Raw genomic sequence first — 17,708 nt, 5'->3', positions numbered from 1 at the left:
CTTTAGAACGCTCCCAGTATATATAGGGCAGGCCTGTCAGTTGTTCGTTGTCTGCTGTCGCATTCGCTACGTGTAAGCATTCAGACCATAGTCAGACCCGAAAGTGTGCTAGAACCAGCAGGAGCTGGGGATCCACACTTAGACAGATTCTGTTGATAGCTTAAAGTAATCATTGAATTGTATTATTTGTTATGACCTTCTGCTAGCTTTGACTACTCTCCTGTCTTGTGATTCTGTGCCTTCGCCTATCTGATCTGGTTGCCGACTGGCTTATCCCTCACTCTGTTTCTGTCTTCCGTTTTTGTACTGTATTTGCCCGTGTGTTGCCGAACTGGCTAGTCTGACTCTCCTGCTCTCACCAGGGAGCTTAGTCCTGGTGAGGGGCCCTTAGGTTAGTTATCAACTGCTCCTCAGGTAGATAGCTGCAGTACAGTCTGAATCATCTAGATAGCTGCAGTACAGTCTGAATCATCTAGATAGCTGCAGTACAGTCTGAATCATCTAGATAGCTGCAGTACAGCCTGAATCATCTAGATAGCTGCAGTACAGTCTGAATCATCTAGATAGCTGCAGTACAGTCTGGATCACCTGCTCCTCAGGTAGATAGCTGCAGTTCAGTCTGAATCATCTAGGAAGCTGCAGTACAGTCTGAATCACCTGCTCCTCATGTAGATAGCTGCAGCACTGTCTGAATCACCTGCTCCTCAGGTGGATAGATGTTGTTCACCTTTTGTCACCTGCTCCTCAGGTGACTAGCTATTAGTACTGTCTGCATTCCCTGCTCCTCCGGGAACTATCTGTCGCAGGACAGTCTGTATCACTCGCTCCTCGAGTGATCTCGTTACTTTTTCTTACTGTGCATCACCCGCTCCTCGGGTGAACCTGTCGTTACATCTCTGAGTTTCCAGCTTGCTGGATTACTGTGTTGATTGGAGATACCTCCCGCACCACCCCCTCTGGACAGTGGGTATCTCCATCCATATTACTGTTGCACCAAACACCATCTCACATCTTGTGTCCTGTGTCTCTTGGTATACTTGTATTATTGGTGATTCTGCAGATCACCACATAATCAGGTATAACATCTGTATTATTGGTGATACTGCAGATCAACAATAATCAGAAAAACTGTTCTGGCTGACACAGATCGTTGCATGTACTATTGTTTTAGAATATACAGTAATGTATTACGCTAGCATCAATTAGTAAAAAGTAAGTGCTAAACTCACCCAGATTGTAATTTGCATTTCTGCTAAAATTGGGCACATGGGATTTTGAGATGTGTTGGGATATATACCAGCTGACAAAGTTAAATATTCCAGAAACATCTCCCTTCACCTCCTTTTACTTAAGCTACTATTTTTTTCTGTCTTGTGAATAGCCCTTGAGTACAGAAATTGGTACTTGCGCAACAGTGTGGTTTACAAGAAAATACTGGAAACCCATAACTAACATAAACAGGTATGGTCAAGAAGAATACATATCTACTATTAATTCCTTCGTACTGAGGACAAATCTGGTCAGACAGGTACGTTCAGTTGTACTATGAAGTATTCTACACATACAGCTGTCTACATATGTGTCATTAGGGGACATTTTTGTGCAATAGCTTTGATCTGATTTGGCAAAACTAAAACTACTTCTCACTTGTTACATTGCAAGGACTCTGCAATGTCAGTATTAGTAGCTGCAGGCCTATCATGCAGAGAGTTCTTGTACTTTCTGCATTTTTCCAGTCTTTTCATACAGAACATTGGTTATTTTTACTGTTCCTTCATAATAACTCAAGATAAACTGTCAAGATAGAAAAATATAAAATTCAGCCCTTAAAATTGTCAAAATTACGGTAGTATTATAAAATTCAGCTTTAATATGAATTTGTATTGCAAATTAATGTCACCCGCAGCAGAAGCAGTGCAGATCTCACCTCTTAAGCGAGTGCAATGCTGTGTGTTCTCTCTCTGCCACCTGCTTGCTCTTGTGCATGGCATCTCCTGTATGTCACCTGACATACAGAAAGAGATGCCATGCTTTTGAGGGTGCTGGAGGCATAGTGGATAGGCGTACAGCGCTGGGCACCGGCTGGAAGGTGAGTTCAGCACTACTTCTGCTGCGTGGGGAGCTCTGCATGGCTGGGGGACAGAGAGGCACAAAGGGGGAGAGAGGCACAGAGGCGGACAGAGGCACAGAGGGGGACAGGGGCACAGAGGCACAGCAGCGGACAGAGGCACAGAGGGGGACAGGGGCATAGAAGAGGACATAGAGGCACAAAGGGGAAAAAGCGTAATAAAGGCAGACAGAGGAAGAGAAGGAGACAGAAAGGCACAGAAAGGGACACTAGATGTAAAGGGGAGAGCAGAGGAAGCACAGAACAGATTCAGGTTAAGAACAGATTCAGGTTAAGAATGAACCTACAGTCCCTATTCCGTTTGTTAACCGCGGACCACCTGTAACTGGTCATTGTGCATAGTAACCAGCTCTTCCAGTTAATATGATAAATAATTAATTTTTCGAAGAAAAAGTCACACCTCCATGATACTCTATCATTTATATGCTTCTCCTATTATTTAAAAGTTAAGAATAAAATCATGAGCAGTAGAATCAGATCAGAGTATTGGTTCTGGAATGGCATGAGTTGCCATATAAACTCACACTGCATGCCCAACACCCAGCTCTTTAAAGGGGCATGCAGAAGGTGTCATAGCTCTGTAGGTCAGCTCAGCATTCCCCAACCCTGTCCTCAAGGCCCATCAGTCATACATATTTTATATGAAACCACAATCATTCACAGGTAGCTGCCCACTGATTGGAGCACTTAGGTGATGCTATCTCAGCTGAGACAGAAACTGCTTGGCAGAAGTCTAATTGAAGGGATAAACAAAACAAAACTGAAGTATTAAGTAAATTAGCATGGAGCAGCTGCTCACAGTAGTCTACTAGGTTTCCTTTTCCAAGTTACAAATAAAATTGGTTGCTGTATATTTTATTTCAAACCATAAAAGCAGTCAGCTCATTATGCCACTTTTCCTTGGCTGCTTTGGAGTTGAGACACACTAGAAAGTCGTGTTTAGTACAGAGTTATTCTACATTTGCCAAATGGAAGTTTCAGAAAAATATGGAAGGCAGGGTAATTGTTATCCAAAAACAGGGTAATCCAACACCAAATAACATCCAAATGCGGCTGTATGCTCCAACTGAATTCCCTGCTGCCACACAACTGCAGATATTTAGGGTTAATTTGTCAGTTACAACAGGTAATTTGGATTTATGGGTTAATTTTCATATGCAGTTAGAACTAATCTCTTCCTGGCAAGAAGAAAATTACAAAGCCAGGGGTCACAATACCGTTCATTTAGCCTGTCTAAATGCTTGACACAGTCATCATTGCTAAACGTTTGAAAAAATATACACATTTACCCTACTTTTGTAAGGTTAAGCCATCCTAAATGACCTAAAACTGTTGTCTTGAAACTTTGTGCTGGAAAACAATTTAAGTTATAAAATCGTATACAACATAATAAAACTGAGATGAATGGGGAAGAAGAAAAATACATGATTTACATATGTGTCATAAAAATGCAAAACTGTTTCTAATTTTAAATATGACTATAATTATATATAATAGGTGTTTTTCCCCCACAAAGAAACGCGCAGATGCTAAACGCCAGATAAACCTTAGATGATCACGTGCATCTATTTAATATCTCTTAAAAATACAATGCATTGGAAATACCTTGAGGGATAAACTCATATGTAAAACTGCAAGTCCAAGCATAATCTTAAGGAAACATCTTGTGTCTCTTATTATGACCATAATCCTCTGCACTATTTGCATCAATATTTCCAAAGGGTTGAAGAATGAAGCAAACACGCGTGGAAAAATGTATTAAATGGTATAGGCATGATGGAAAAACATCCTTACAGTACAGTATCTTCTTCTAATTGTACATGCCAAAATAAAAAGGTGTCCAGCACTGTAATGCCACTAGCTATATTAGGTAATAAAAGAGTCATGTAAAACTGTAGTAATACAAAGTAACAAACCCACTTTCTTTTTTTTGTTTTTTTCTAATAGTTCTACCTATAACAATTCAGGCACACATCAGGCACACAAATCGGCGCAGCACTGCGTGAGATCAGCTGCCTTGTGCTCATCTTTGTGTGATGTATATTGTCCTTCACTTTTGCCATAAGTAAAAGAATTTCTTTCACATTTTTGTGATGTGGGACTCCTAATTTCAGTTTTATCCTGTTGATGCTGGGTTTGAATAGAGCTCACAGTGACCTATAATGATTTTCATTATTTTGCAGCCTAAGGCATGATATGACACTTCTGCATGCTGACACTCAACAAATCACTGTGTGATGACAAGTAATGATACTAAAATACTACTAACGAGCTTTTTTTGAAGGTGAAACACTAGATGCACGTTAGTGAGAAGGTATTTGTGATGGTTCTGAGACCACAGAGTCCAGAGACACAGTGTATAGCAGTGCTGGGCCGAAATTACGCATGAGCGTAATTACGCATCGTAATTCAATGTAAATTTACGCGTAAGCGCTACGCGTAACTTACGGTCTTACGTGTAATTATTTCTCGTAATTACACTGTCTACCGTAATTGCTAGGTATGCGTAATTTTACGAAGACTTACGCGTAATTTTACGCGTAATTACTAACGTAGAAACTCCCCTTTTCTAAGAGTAGCCAATCAGTCAACATCCTAAGCAACCAATAGTATCTTCTCCCGCCCTTCAGTATATAAGCGTACGCTTTGACGCATACGAATGATGTGTACGCAATAGCTGTCACATTGATGGCTATTGCGTACACATCGTCCGTATGCGTCAAAAAATACGCATTACAACAACAACAAACAACAAATAACATTTGTAAAGCGCTTTTCTCCCGTGGGACTCAAAGCGCATAAGCATGGCTCCGACCATCGTGATACAGAGGAAGAATTTTATAAATCTGGAAATGCCAGGCTAAACAGGTGGCTTTTCAGTCTGGATTTGAATAGCTCCAGGGATGGTGCTGTCTTTACTGGGTGTGGTAGGGAGTTCCAAAGAGTAGGGGCAGCATGACAGAAGGCTCTGTCTCCAGATTTTTTGAGGTGCACTCTGGGAGTGACCAAGTTTATAGAACTTGCTGATCTGAGGTTGTGAGAGGTGTGGTGCAGCTTCAGCAAGTCCTTCATGTATCCAGGGCCTAGATTGTGCAGGGATTTGAATGTCAGCAGTCCAATCTTGAAGAGTATTCTCCATTCTACTGGTAGCCAGTGCAGTGAGCGAAGGATCGGTGTAATGTGACAGTAGCGAGGCTGGTTTGTTAGCAATCTGGCAGCAGCATTCTGCACTAATTGCAGGCGACGCAGGTCTTTTTTGGGGAGGCCAGCATAAAGGGCATTGCAGTAGTCCAGCCGTGATGTGATGAAGGCGTGGACTAGGGTTTGAAGATCCTCTGGGGGAATCAAATCATTAATGGGTATTACGGCACTATGCGTAACATCGTAGTGTAAGCGCCTACATTACGGTATCCTTACGCGTAACTGCGTAAGTTAACGCGTAATTACAGTGATGAACCGTAGATAATTTCCTACGCCGTAACCGTAATTGCGTAATGCGTAATAGCGTAAAATTACGCGTAATAATCCGTAAGCGTAGATTTTTCCATTACGACCAGCACTGGTGTATAGTGGCAGATTAAACAGAGCCCGACTGGCGAGGCATTTATTGGGCGCACACTTCACACAAAAGTTCAAAATATTACTAAACAATCCACAAAGGAGTGCTACAGATCCCCCCCCCCCCCCCCCCCACTAAAGAGTCCCAATTCCCTGCTTCAAAGGCAAAACAACACAAGTCCCGAAGTCCCAGTAGCTCCACAAATAGCAGAAGTCCAAAAGGTGCAAAAAAGATCCCAGCAGTCCTGATCAGTGCATTTCTCACCAGTCACCACAACCAGCATTGGACAAATCCACAACACCAGCTGAACGAGGAATACCACAGTCCAGGGCCACAGGACCCTCTGAGTTACAGCAAGTCCTCTCTGGTTCCTGGCAGCATGGGAAATTATCCTGCGCTAACCACAGGACCCCTGAGCTGCTTACCTTTCTAGAGACACAATCCAACTGCCTCACATGAGGAGTAACCATGATACCAGCTCTCCTCTGCGGTGCCTAGCTGACTGCCCCCTGCTGAGAGCCCACAGAGCAGCCTAGATAGGGAATGGCTTTATGCTGATAAGGTGTATCTCCGATGTCTCTAGAGTGTTGGGGAAGGTGAACTTTCTATGGGACAGCAAATAAAGTACTTTACATAGTAGTCTGTAGTCCTAATCCAATCACCCATTGTCACAGTATTAATGTGGCGGGTCTCACCACATTTCCACAAAGAAAGAAAATGCCATTGCCTGGCTGCTATTACAGGTGAAGCAATTTGTTTGTGTAAAATACATTTTGCAGCATAAAGCAACTTTATACTTTTTCACATTTTATGACTAGCACAAAATGCTTCACCATTGGAGTCTAGATTTCTATGGTGGAGTTTTTGAAAACACCCATAGAGGTCATACATGTTTACCATAACAAGGTCTGTTTGGGGGATTAGGGTTTCTCAGATTTCATAAATATACATAAATGTGTTTGGAAGTGTAACTATGAGGGGACAGGCAACAACTAGGGGAACCGGGGGGAACGGGGGAGGGTCCCAACTACTTACCCTCTCTTCAAGACAGGGGTACAGCCTCCAGGACAGGTGTTGTTGAGGCCAGAGTTGTTCTAGGTGAAGGAAGCATGGTGGCCACATTTGGTATGACCCCCAGATGGGTTTGAAGGGGAAAATCGGGGTAAGGCATCAAAGTTTTGTTGGTGGGGGGGGAGGGGGCTGTGACTTGTAGTTACCCCCCAGAATCTATACTTTACCTATTATATCTATTATACATTAGTGCAGCTCTGGTATCCCTTTTCTGAGCTCATTCTCCGAGTGAGCAGCTTCTGCATTACATCACTACTATTTATACAGTGACATAGTGCAGAATACCAGCTCTGGCTGGCCAGTATTTCTGATGAATCACTGAACATTCTATTATTTCTATAACAAAGTTCCCTGCTGTGCCAGTTTAAGGTTAACAAACCAAACAAATGACTTCTGACCAATATTTTAACTAGTCTCACCCTCCAACATTTCTTTCTGTCCTGCTAGTGATAAGCAGACCTGCAAACTAATTATTTAACTTTGCTTGAATATAGTCATGCCTACTAAAGGGGCCCATACACCTAACGATTTTCCTGCCGATATACAGCTATCCTTGTGATCGAATCTGCTGTGAAATTGTTGCGCACGCGCTGACAGAACGATCGATTTACGCCTGAAATCAATCATTCCCGTCGATTCCCGTCAAGCCATCCGTGCGGAAGATTTTGCTCGATCGCCGGCGGGTCAGGAGTGCATCGATAGCGGCGTTCGAATGCCCAACGACCGACGCTAGCGGCAATACATTACCTGCTCCGCCGGCGCAAGTTCCCTGGTCTCCGCTGTCTTCTTCTCTGCTGGGCTCCGGGTTCCAGCTAGCTTCACTTACTGTCCCGGTAGGAAGTTTAAACAGTAGAGCGCCCTCTACTGTTTAAACTTCCCGTGGCAGGAAGTTCAGTGAAACTGTAGCCGAGCGCGGAGAAGAAGACATGCTAAGCCTGCAATGGAGAAGAAATGCAGCCTGCAGTGAAGAAAAGATGGGAAATCTCCCTGTGGACATCGGCAGGAGGAGAAGCAAAAAGAGGACCCTTCATCTGCCAAATAAAAGCAGAGGCTGGAAATAGCCTGACCCAAGAACTGATGGATCACTTTATGCAAATGCAAGAAGAAGAGGTGAGGGACACTAATATGGTCTCCGCCCAGAAGGAGCTGAGATTGTGTAACTTGACTATGAGGCTCCAAAATAATCTCAGGTGAGCCAGCAATGGTAGGAGAATAAACTGGTAGATACCAGGAGAGAAATAAAAGAGAATATATATCACACGCTGACTAGAGATAAATTAAAGAACAGTTAAGTCACACTTAGGGCTGATTCAGATGACATTCTCAACCAGCTGCCCGACATCTCACTCAAATGCTTTTCTGCAAATAAACAGAAAGGCGTTTGGCTACATCTGTTGGTACTTCCCGTCATTTGATTCTTGCATTGCATTTTGACCCCAGCAGCGGGACACTAAAGCGCTGTTCATAGCCGATCCTGAGTGCTACATATATAGTCTCAAATGATTGGTCAACTTTACCACTTAAATGCAGCATGAGAGCTTATCCTTACACTCTGTTCATAAGATTCACAATGTTTGATCCTGATGTTAAAGATGCTATGTTGCTCTACTTTAATATTAATAGTAAAACTGGTGAGGGTACAAAATATTACACTCACCGTAGAGTAATTATGAGACGATCTGTTAATGTGATGCTTTTTCGGAAACAAGTGTCCTTCAAGCGAAGGCCATCCTCCACCTTCCCAACAGTCAAAACTGCAAAAAAATGTGTAAAAACAGTTTACCATGTTTGCACCTTGTTTTTACAACAATATTCTATACATTCTATGTATTGTTTGAAAACCTTTTAAAATGTTTCTACAGACCACTCTTGAAAACAAGGGCCTTAAACTGTTAAAAGGTTTCCTGGTATTTCTTTACTTTTTGTTATACCGAACTAAAGCTATTGCCTGATATGTCCACTAACGTGTTAATGTATGATTCACAATCTTCAGCAGCTCCAAAGAGATAAGGCATAGGCAACACTATAGTTACAGGTGTTGTGAGAACACAGAAGGGGAAAGAGGTGGCATGGGGGACATAAGGTTGTCATAAGGCATAGACAGATGATACAATACATATAGAGGCACTCAGGGGACTGAAAGTGGTAAAAAGTGGCAGGAGGTACAGAGTGTGGTAGAAACAGCCATAGGAAAGAGGGGGGTGGAAGATGACAGAGGTGGCACAGAGAATGACAGGTACAAGGAAAACAGTGGAACTACAGATGTTGAAAAATATTACATTATGCAATTATACATGTATTACCTGTCCATGCTCATCTGGGTGTATTCAAAGAGCTTGTCCTGATGGCTTCTCAAATCCTGGTACAATTTCCAGAACTGACCCTTGGAAGATGTGTCCTGCAACAGGAGGTGCACCCAGAATCTCTGTCCCAGAAGCAATGCTGATACAATCAGAACAAAGATCTCTCTGGCAACATCTCACAGGTAAAAATCAACACTAGTTATACTAGCAACACACACATTAACCAACATGAGTTTTGCTACTTCCACAATGCATGTATATCAATTGTGTAGATACTGGTTAATTTGCCTTGTGCCATATGTGCATGGTAATTGTACTGACCTTTTTTCTTGAATATTCTGTGAATATGCCTCAATGAGTGAAAAAGTATAATTTAATCTCAATTATTTCCCCTTTGATACTAAAGTTAAAACATTATAAATTCGCACTGGACTAGAGAATTTAAGGTCTTCATAGGATCTAATAAAAGACCCAGCTGTTCAGATGTAATTGATCCAATATCTTAGAAACTACTAGACTTCCCTAAACGTAAAGAGAAGTTTAAGCTCACATCAAAGGATTGGTAGACTTATACGGTAAGTTAGAAACTTTGTGGGGACACTTGGGTCTAATTTATTTTTCCTGAAACTTACTCCTTTTGAGCACATTGCCAGGAAAGGACTGATTAAAAAAAGTTGAATCTCAACCATTTATGGTGATTGGCTTCTCTGCCTACCTATAAGATGAAAAGCATCTTTATGGGTAACCCTGGGAAATACTGTAGCTGTAACTAGTGTTGGGCGAACAGTGTTCGCCACTGTTCGGGTTCTGCAGAACATCACCCTGTTCGGGTGATGTTCGAGTTCGGCCGAACACCTGACGGTGCTCGGCCAAACCGTTCGGCCATATGGCCGAACTAAGAGCGCATGGCCGAACGTTCCCCGAACGTTCGGCTAGCGCTGTGATTGGCCGAACGGGTCACGTGGTTCGGACCCGAACGCGCTCTGATTGGCCGAACTGTCACGTGGTTCGGGTAAATAAATACCCGAACCACGTCATATCTCCGCCATTTGTCTGTGGGTTTAGCTTTGGGTAGGCAGGCAGGGTAGTTCGCGCTCCAGCCACGCTAGCCAGGGTCCCCCCCAGTCATTGTGTGTCGCTGCTGGGAACAGTAGTACACCGCTCGTTCAGCCACACTATATAGCATTCTGTGTACTGTTCTGTGTCTGCTGGGAACAGTAGTACACCGCTCGTTCAGCCACACTATATAGCATTCTGTGTACTGTTCTGTGTCTGCTGGGAACAGTAGTACACCGCTCGTTCAGCCACACTATATAGCATTCTGTGTACTGTTCTGTGTCTGCTGGGAACAGTAGTACACCGCTCGTTCAGCCACACTATATAGCATTCTGTGTACTGTTCTGTGTCTGCTGGGAACAGTAGTACACCGCTCGTTCAGCCACACTATATAGCATTCTGTGTACTGTTCTGTGTCTGCTGGGAACAGTGGTACACCGCTCGTTCAGCCACACTATATAGCATTCTGTGTACTGTTCTGTGTCTGCTGGGAACAGTGGTACACCGCTCGTTCAGCCACACTATATAGCATTCTGTGTACTGTTCTGTGTCTGCTGGGAACAGTAGTACACCGCTCGTTCAGCCAGACTATATACCATTGTTTACTGACACTATATAGCAGACTATATAGCATTGTGTGTACACCGCTCAGCCAGACTATATACCATTGTTTACTGACACTCTGTGTACACCGCTCAGCCAGACTATATACCATTGTTTACTGCCACTCTGATTCTGCTGGGAACAGTAGTACACCGCTCGCTCAGCCAGACTATATACCATTGTTTACTGACACTATATAGCAGACTATATAGCATTGTGTGTACACCGCTCAGCCAGACTATATACCATTGTTTACTGACACTCTGTGTACACCGCTCAGCCAGACTATATACCATTGTTTACTGCCACTCTGATTCTGCTGGGAACAGTAGTACACCGCTCGCTCAGCCAGACTATATAGCATTGTGTTTACTGCCACTCTGTGTACACCGCTCAGCCACACTATATAGCATTGCGTACTCTGCCAGTCAGTGTGTATATTGCTGGGATCAGTAATACTCCACTCACCGTCAACCACTATATGAGCTCAACATGAGTTCCCCAGAGACCTCCGCTGTGAGCAGCACTCCCAACAACAGCAACAGCCAACGCCCCACGCAAGCTATAACATCCACCCCAGCAGCCAGTGGTCAGCAGCAGCCCTCCCCGGAGGAGAACGTTGTGTCCATCAGTCCGTCGCCAGAGCGATTAATGAGGGCTGCCATTGAGGAGATGATGGGGCCTGATGTGGAGGAGGAGGTCTGGCTCAGGCCAGCATCCCAAGTTAATGTTGAGGACGATGAGGGGTCTGTGTCTGGGGATGTTGGGGTGGCAGAGGTGGTGGGTGGGTCAGACTCAGGAGAAGAGTTGTATGATGAGGATGATGATCGGGACCATCTGTATGTGCCTCAGAGTCCGACCCCGGAAAACATGTTGTATCGTGTGTTTAGGTACTAAAATCTGCGATCCCTCCCAGTAGTGTTGGGCGAACAGTGTTTGCCACTGTTCGGGTTCTGCAGAACATCACCCTGTTCGGGGTGACTATATAGCAGACTATATAGCATTGTGTTTAATGCCACTCTGTGTACACGGCTCAGCCACACTATATAGCATTGTGTTTACTTCCACTCTGTGTCTGCTGGGAACAGTAGTACACCGCTCACCCGCCACTGTATAGCATTGTGCTCTGTGTCACTGCTGACAATAGTGGTACACCGCTCACCCACCACTGTATAGCATTTCTGTACTGCCACTGTACTGCTGCCAGTCAGCGTGTACTTTAAGTGAAATGAGGAAGAAATCCGGTGAAAGAGGGAGGGGCAAGGGAAGAGGTGTTTCCCCTGACGGTTCACGTACAGGCCACAGGGGAGCACCCAAGAAAACCCACTCAATACTGCCCATGTTGTCCAGGACAACAACCCTCACAGATCCAAAAGAACAGGACCAGATAATTACTTGGATGACCTCTCAAGCGTCCAGCAGTGGGTTAAGCAGCACCAGCACATCACGCACGAGGTCCGAGTCCTCAGCCAGTTAAAGTCTGGGCTTTCTTTGAAGACTGCACTGAGGATGTTACCATGGCGATTTGCAAGGTGTGCAAGACCCGCCTGAGCAGGGGGAAAAGTATTAACAACCTCTCCACCACCAGCATGAGCCGCCACATTCTATCCAAACATCCCACTCTGTGGGCAAACGCGGCAGGACAGGGTACCACCGTACCACCAGCAACACTGCCTCCCTTGGGTTCACCAGACTCACCACCAGACCCGCCTCAGCAGCAGCAGTAGCCCAGCCATTGCGTGGTTCACAACATTCACAAACATCAGACGATGCTGACACTGTCACTTTCCGGACTAGTGCTCTTGAGGTCTCCCAGTGTTCATCAAACACAACAACCAACAGCCCTTCGGTGTGCAGTGCTACGGTTGAGTTGTCTGTCTCTGAGATGTTTGAGCACAAGAGGAAATTGCCAGCAAATGACCCGCGGGCCGTGGCAGTAACAGCCAGCCAGCATAGCCAAGCTTCTGGCCTGCGAAATGCTGCCATATCGAGTGGTGGAGACAAACAGCTTCAAGGGCATGATGTCAGTAGACATCCCACGTTACGTGGTTCCCAGCCGCTACCACTTTGCGCGCTCTGCAGTGCCTGAGTTGCATGAGCACGTGGTCAGCTAAATAACCCGAAGCTTGAAGAATGCCGTTGCCTGCAAGGTTCACCTCACCACTGACACCTGGACAAGTGCGTTCGGCCAGGGTCGATACATCTCCCTTACCGCGCACTGGGTGAACCTTGTGGAGCCTGGCAGTGATTCCTCACCTGCTACGGCGCGGGTGTTGCCCACGCCGCAAACAGCTGCACCGCCGTCCCTCCCACTGGATAACAACAGCAGCACCTACCTCTCTGACTCCTTCTCCTCCAACGCATCTCAAAGCTGTACCTCATCCGGAAACGCTAACCCAGCACCAGCAGCAGTAGGATCGTGGAAGCAGTGCAGCACAGCTGTTGGCATGCGTCAGCAAGCGTTGCTGAAGCTGATCTGCCTTGGGGATAAGCAGCACACAGGGGAGGAAATTTGGAGGGGAATAAAGGAACAGACGGATTTGTGGCTGGCACCGCTGGACCTGAAACCGGGCATGAAGCTAGACACCTGGCACGAACTGGCAATGTACGCAATAGAGGTGCTGGCTTGCCCGGCAGCCAGCGTTATGTCGGAACGCTGTTTCAGTGCTGCCGGAGGCATCATCACAGATCGGCGTATCCGCCTCTCCACAGAAAATGCAGACCGTCTGACTCAAATTAAAATGAATCAATCCTGGATTGGAAACGACTACGCAACACTCCTGGACCCCAACCAAGTAACATGACCGATGAACATCTGGGATGGTTTAGCGTTTCCGGTCCCTGTTTATTGAACCTCTCATCTGTATTACATTTATGACTGCATGGCGGCAAAAAGCATTGCTGCTATATCCGCACGCTTTTTGTCCTCATGCAAGGCCTGGGTTGTTGTGTCTCACAAAGCGTGGCCTTCTCCTCCTGCGCCTCCTCCTGTTCCATCACGTGTGCTGCTGCTGCTGCTGCTGCTGCTGGGTTACCGTTGCCGGTCCCTGTTTATGGAACCTCTTATCTTTATTACATTTATGACTACATGGCGGTACAAAGCATGCTATCCGCACGCTTTTTGTCCTCATGCAAGGCCTGGGTTGTTGTGTCTCACAAAGCGTGGCCTTCTCCTCCTGCGCCTCCTCCTGTTCCATCACGTGTGCTGCTGCTGCTGCTGCTGCTGCTGCTGGGTTACCGTTGCCGGTCCCTGTTTATGGAACCTCTTATCTTTATTACATTTATGACTACATGGCGGTACAAAGCATGCTATCCGCACGCTTTTTGTCCTCATGCAAGGCCTGGGTTGTTGTGTCTCACAAAGCGTGGCCTTCTCCTCCTGCGCCTCCTCCTGTTCCATCACGTGTGCTGCTGCTGCTGCTGCTGCTGGGTTAGCGTTGCCGCGTGGTCCCTGTTTATTGAACCTCTTATCTTTATTACATTTATGACTACATGGCGGTACAAAGCATGCTATCCGCACGCTTTTTGTCCTCATGCAAGGCCTGGGTTGTTGTGTCTCACAAAGCGTGGCCTTCTCCTCCTGCGCCTCCTCCTGTTCCATCACGTGTGCTGCTGCTGCTGCTGCTGGGTTACCGTTGCCGGTCCCTGTTTATGGAACCTCTTATCTTTATTACATTTATGACTACATGGCGGTACAAAGCATGCTATCCGCACGCTTTTTGTCCTCATGCAAGGCCTGGGTTGTTGTGTCTCACAAAGCGTGGCCTTCTCCTCCTGCGCCTCCTCCTGTTCCATCACGTGTGCTGCTGCTGCTGCTGCTGCTGGGTTACCGTTGCCGGTCCCTGTTTATGGAACCTCTTATCTTTATTACATTTATGACTACATGGCGGTACAAAGCATGCTATCCGCACGCTTTTTGTCCTCATGCAAGGCCTGGGTTGTTGTGTCTCACAAAGCGTGGCCTTCTCCTCCTGCGCCTCCTCCTGTTCCATCACGTGTGCTGCTGCTGCTGCTGCTGCTGGGTTAGCGTTGCCGCGTGGTCCCTGTTTATTGAACCTCTTATCTTTATTACATTTATGACTACATGGCGGTACAAAGCATGCTCTCCGCACGCTTTTTGTCCTCATGCAAGGCCTGGGTTGTTGTGTCTCACAAAGCGTGGCCTTCTCCTCCTGCGCCTCCTCCTGTTCCATCACGTGTGCTGCTGCTGGGTTAGCGTTGCCGCGTGGTCCCTGTTTATTGAACCACTTATCTTTATTACATTTATGACTGCATGGTGGTACAAAGCATGCTATCCGCACGCTTCTTGTCCTCATGCAAGGCCTGGGTTGTTGTGTCTCAAAGCGTGGCCTTCTCCTCCTGCGCCACCCTCCTCCTGTTCCATCACGTGTGCTGCTGCTGGGTTAGCATTACCGGTCCCTTTTCCTGGAACCTCTTATATGTATTACATTTATGACTGCATGCCGACAAAAAGCATGTTACCTGTGCAAAGAAAACAGACATTTCCCGCATTTAAAAGACAGTTTTCCCTTTGAAACTTTAAAATCGATTTTCTCAAAAACTATAAGCTCTTTTTGCTAAATTTTTTTTTCCTCTTGTACCCACTCCCAAGGTGCACATACCCTGTAAATTTGGGGTATGTAGCATGTAAGGAGGCTTTACAAACCACAAAAGTTCGGGTCCCCATTGACTTCCATTATGTTCGGAGTTCGGGTCGAACACCCGAACATCGCGGCCATGTTCGGCCTGTTCGGCCCGAACCCGAACATCTAGATGTTCGCCCAACACTAGCTGTAACGAGGAGAGAGGAGAAAAATGGGAGAAAGTTGTGAAAACATCTATTTGTGTGCTGGTTAAGCAGAAGACATAAAGAATTATGTTGAATGCTATTATGTTGAAAGTTTTCAGGTGTATCTCCCACACGAGTAGCATATGTACATTACCTTAGCAATGCGCACATTACCTGAGTAATGCAGGTCGCAATAATTGCGCAACACATGCTCTCAGAAGTACCAGTAAGATTGCCATGTGCTACCTGACTACAGCAATTTTACTACAATTTGTTGAATATGAATCATATTCTTGGAAGACTCACAAAATTGGGTTATCACTGGCAAACACTATAATGGCAGGTGGGAAAATAGACCCGACCCCACTCGGGTTAAGATTGTCGCTTTCCATAGAAATGAAAGGGGATAGAACCCCTCCACCAGGGGTGGACCAATATACACCATAAGGGACAGAGAGATCAGTTTAGGATAAAAAAAACTTAAAAAAACGTTTAAAATAGGGAGGAAGTGGCGGACTTACCTCCCCCAAGTAGACACAACAGTGCGTACTCACTGGAAAAGATTCTTTATTCAAAATACTCCACAGATTTATGCAACGCGTTTTGCGAGTGTAATCCCGCTTCCTCAGGCAACAATAGGAAGCACGTTTACACCCAGGAAATGCATTGCATAAATCTGTGGAGTATTTTTTCAGTGAATACACACTGTTGTGTCTACTTGGGGGAGGTAAGTCCACCACTTCCTCCTTATTTTAAATGGTTTTAAAATATTTTATCCTGAACTGGCGCCGCTGTTCTTTATGCTCTATGAATCATATTCTGGTCCTGCCTGAAGTTCCAGTGTTTACATTTCATATTTATAAAGACAGGAATTAGGTAGTAACTGTGGTATTTGTGGAGTTCTATTTTTTATTTAATAAGACACTCAAATTATCTCTCTAAAACTTTATGTGCTCCAAAGCCTTCTACTGCTGTTGTGTCTTTTTCCTGCCAGCAGTTCTTTTTCAAGCCAAAGACATTTGTATGATACAGTGACATGGCATCATAACATAAGCAATGAACTAAGCCAAATTACCGTGCAGTAAAAAAATGTCTTACATAAAACGGAACCCTGAGTATCACATTGAAAATGTCCCCAGGTGTTGGTACATCAATACATTAAAAAATTGCTATGGCTTGTTTTTTCCTCTCATAAGTATGTAATCAACTGTAATTTTTACAGTGTATATAGACAGCTTATATAGAAAATTCAGACATGTGTTTATCTGTTGTTCACCTCCTTTGTTCTATGGCTATGTCATTAAGTATACAATATATATATATATATATATATATATATATATATATATATATATATATATATAGGATCTTCTCAAAAAATTAGCATATTGTGATAAAGTTCATTATTTTCTGTAATGTACTGATAAACTTTAGACTTTCATATATTTTAGATGCATTACACACAACTGAAGTAGTTCAAAGCCTTTTAGTGTTATAATATTGATGATTTTGGCATATAGCTCATGAAAACCCAAAATTCCTATCTCAAAAAATTAGCATATCACGAAATGGTTCTCTAAACGAGCTATTAACCTAATCATCTGAATCAACGAATTAACTCTAAACACCTGCAAAAGATTCCTGAGGCTTTTAAAACTCCCAGCCTGGTTTATTACTCAAAACCACAATCATGGGTAAGACTGCCGACCTGACTGCTGTCCAGAAGGCCATCATTGACACCCTCAAGCAAGAGGGTAACACACAGAAATAAATTTCTGAACGAATAGGCTGTTCCCAGAGTGCTGTATCAAGGCACCTCAGTGGGAAGTCTGTGGGAAGAAAAAAGTGTGGCAGAAAATGCTGCACAATGAGAAGAGGTGACCGGACCCTGAGGAAGATTGTAGAGATGGACCGATTCCAGACCTTGAGGGACCTGTGGAAGCAGTGGACTGAGTCTGGAGTAGAAACATCCAGAGCCACCGTGTACAGGCATGTACAGGAAATGGGCTACAGGTGCCGCATTCCCCAGGTAAAGCCACTTTTGAACCAGGAACAGCGGCAGAAGTGCACACGCCTATCCCCATTTGGGTGCTTGTCCACCTGGTTTCTACAAAAGTGCCATAGTGCAGGAAGGAAAATTGCAAGTGGAAAAAAAGTGCTTACGTGTTAATGATAGGCGAGGAGGACCATGCGTTTGTT

At 44.8% G+C, this 17,708-nt stretch overlaps 1 long non-coding RNA gene across 1 annotated transcript in view; it reads left to right on the top strand.

Moving 5' to 3' along the window:
- Positions 1-17,708, top strand: part of LOC137517645 (uncharacterized) — a 35,373-nt gene that overhangs the window by 5,762 nt on the left and 11,903 nt on the right. Inside the window, exons 2-3 of the long non-coding RNA XR_011020607.1 lie at positions 1,382-1,528; positions 9,134-9,243. This is a non-coding gene — a long non-coding RNA (uncharacterized lncRNA). The remainder of the gene's footprint in view (positions 1-1,381; positions 1,529-9,133; positions 9,244-17,708) is intronic.

The sequence above is a fragment of the Hyperolius riggenbachi genome, chromosome 5 (genome assembly GCF_040937935.1).
Source record: "Hyperolius riggenbachi isolate aHypRig1 chromosome 5, aHypRig1.pri, whole genome shotgun sequence".
NCBI classification, from domain to species: Eukaryota; Metazoa; Chordata; class Amphibia; order Anura; family Hyperoliidae; genus Hyperolius; species Hyperolius riggenbachi.
This window is presented reverse-complemented; position numbering and strand designations above follow the sequence as displayed.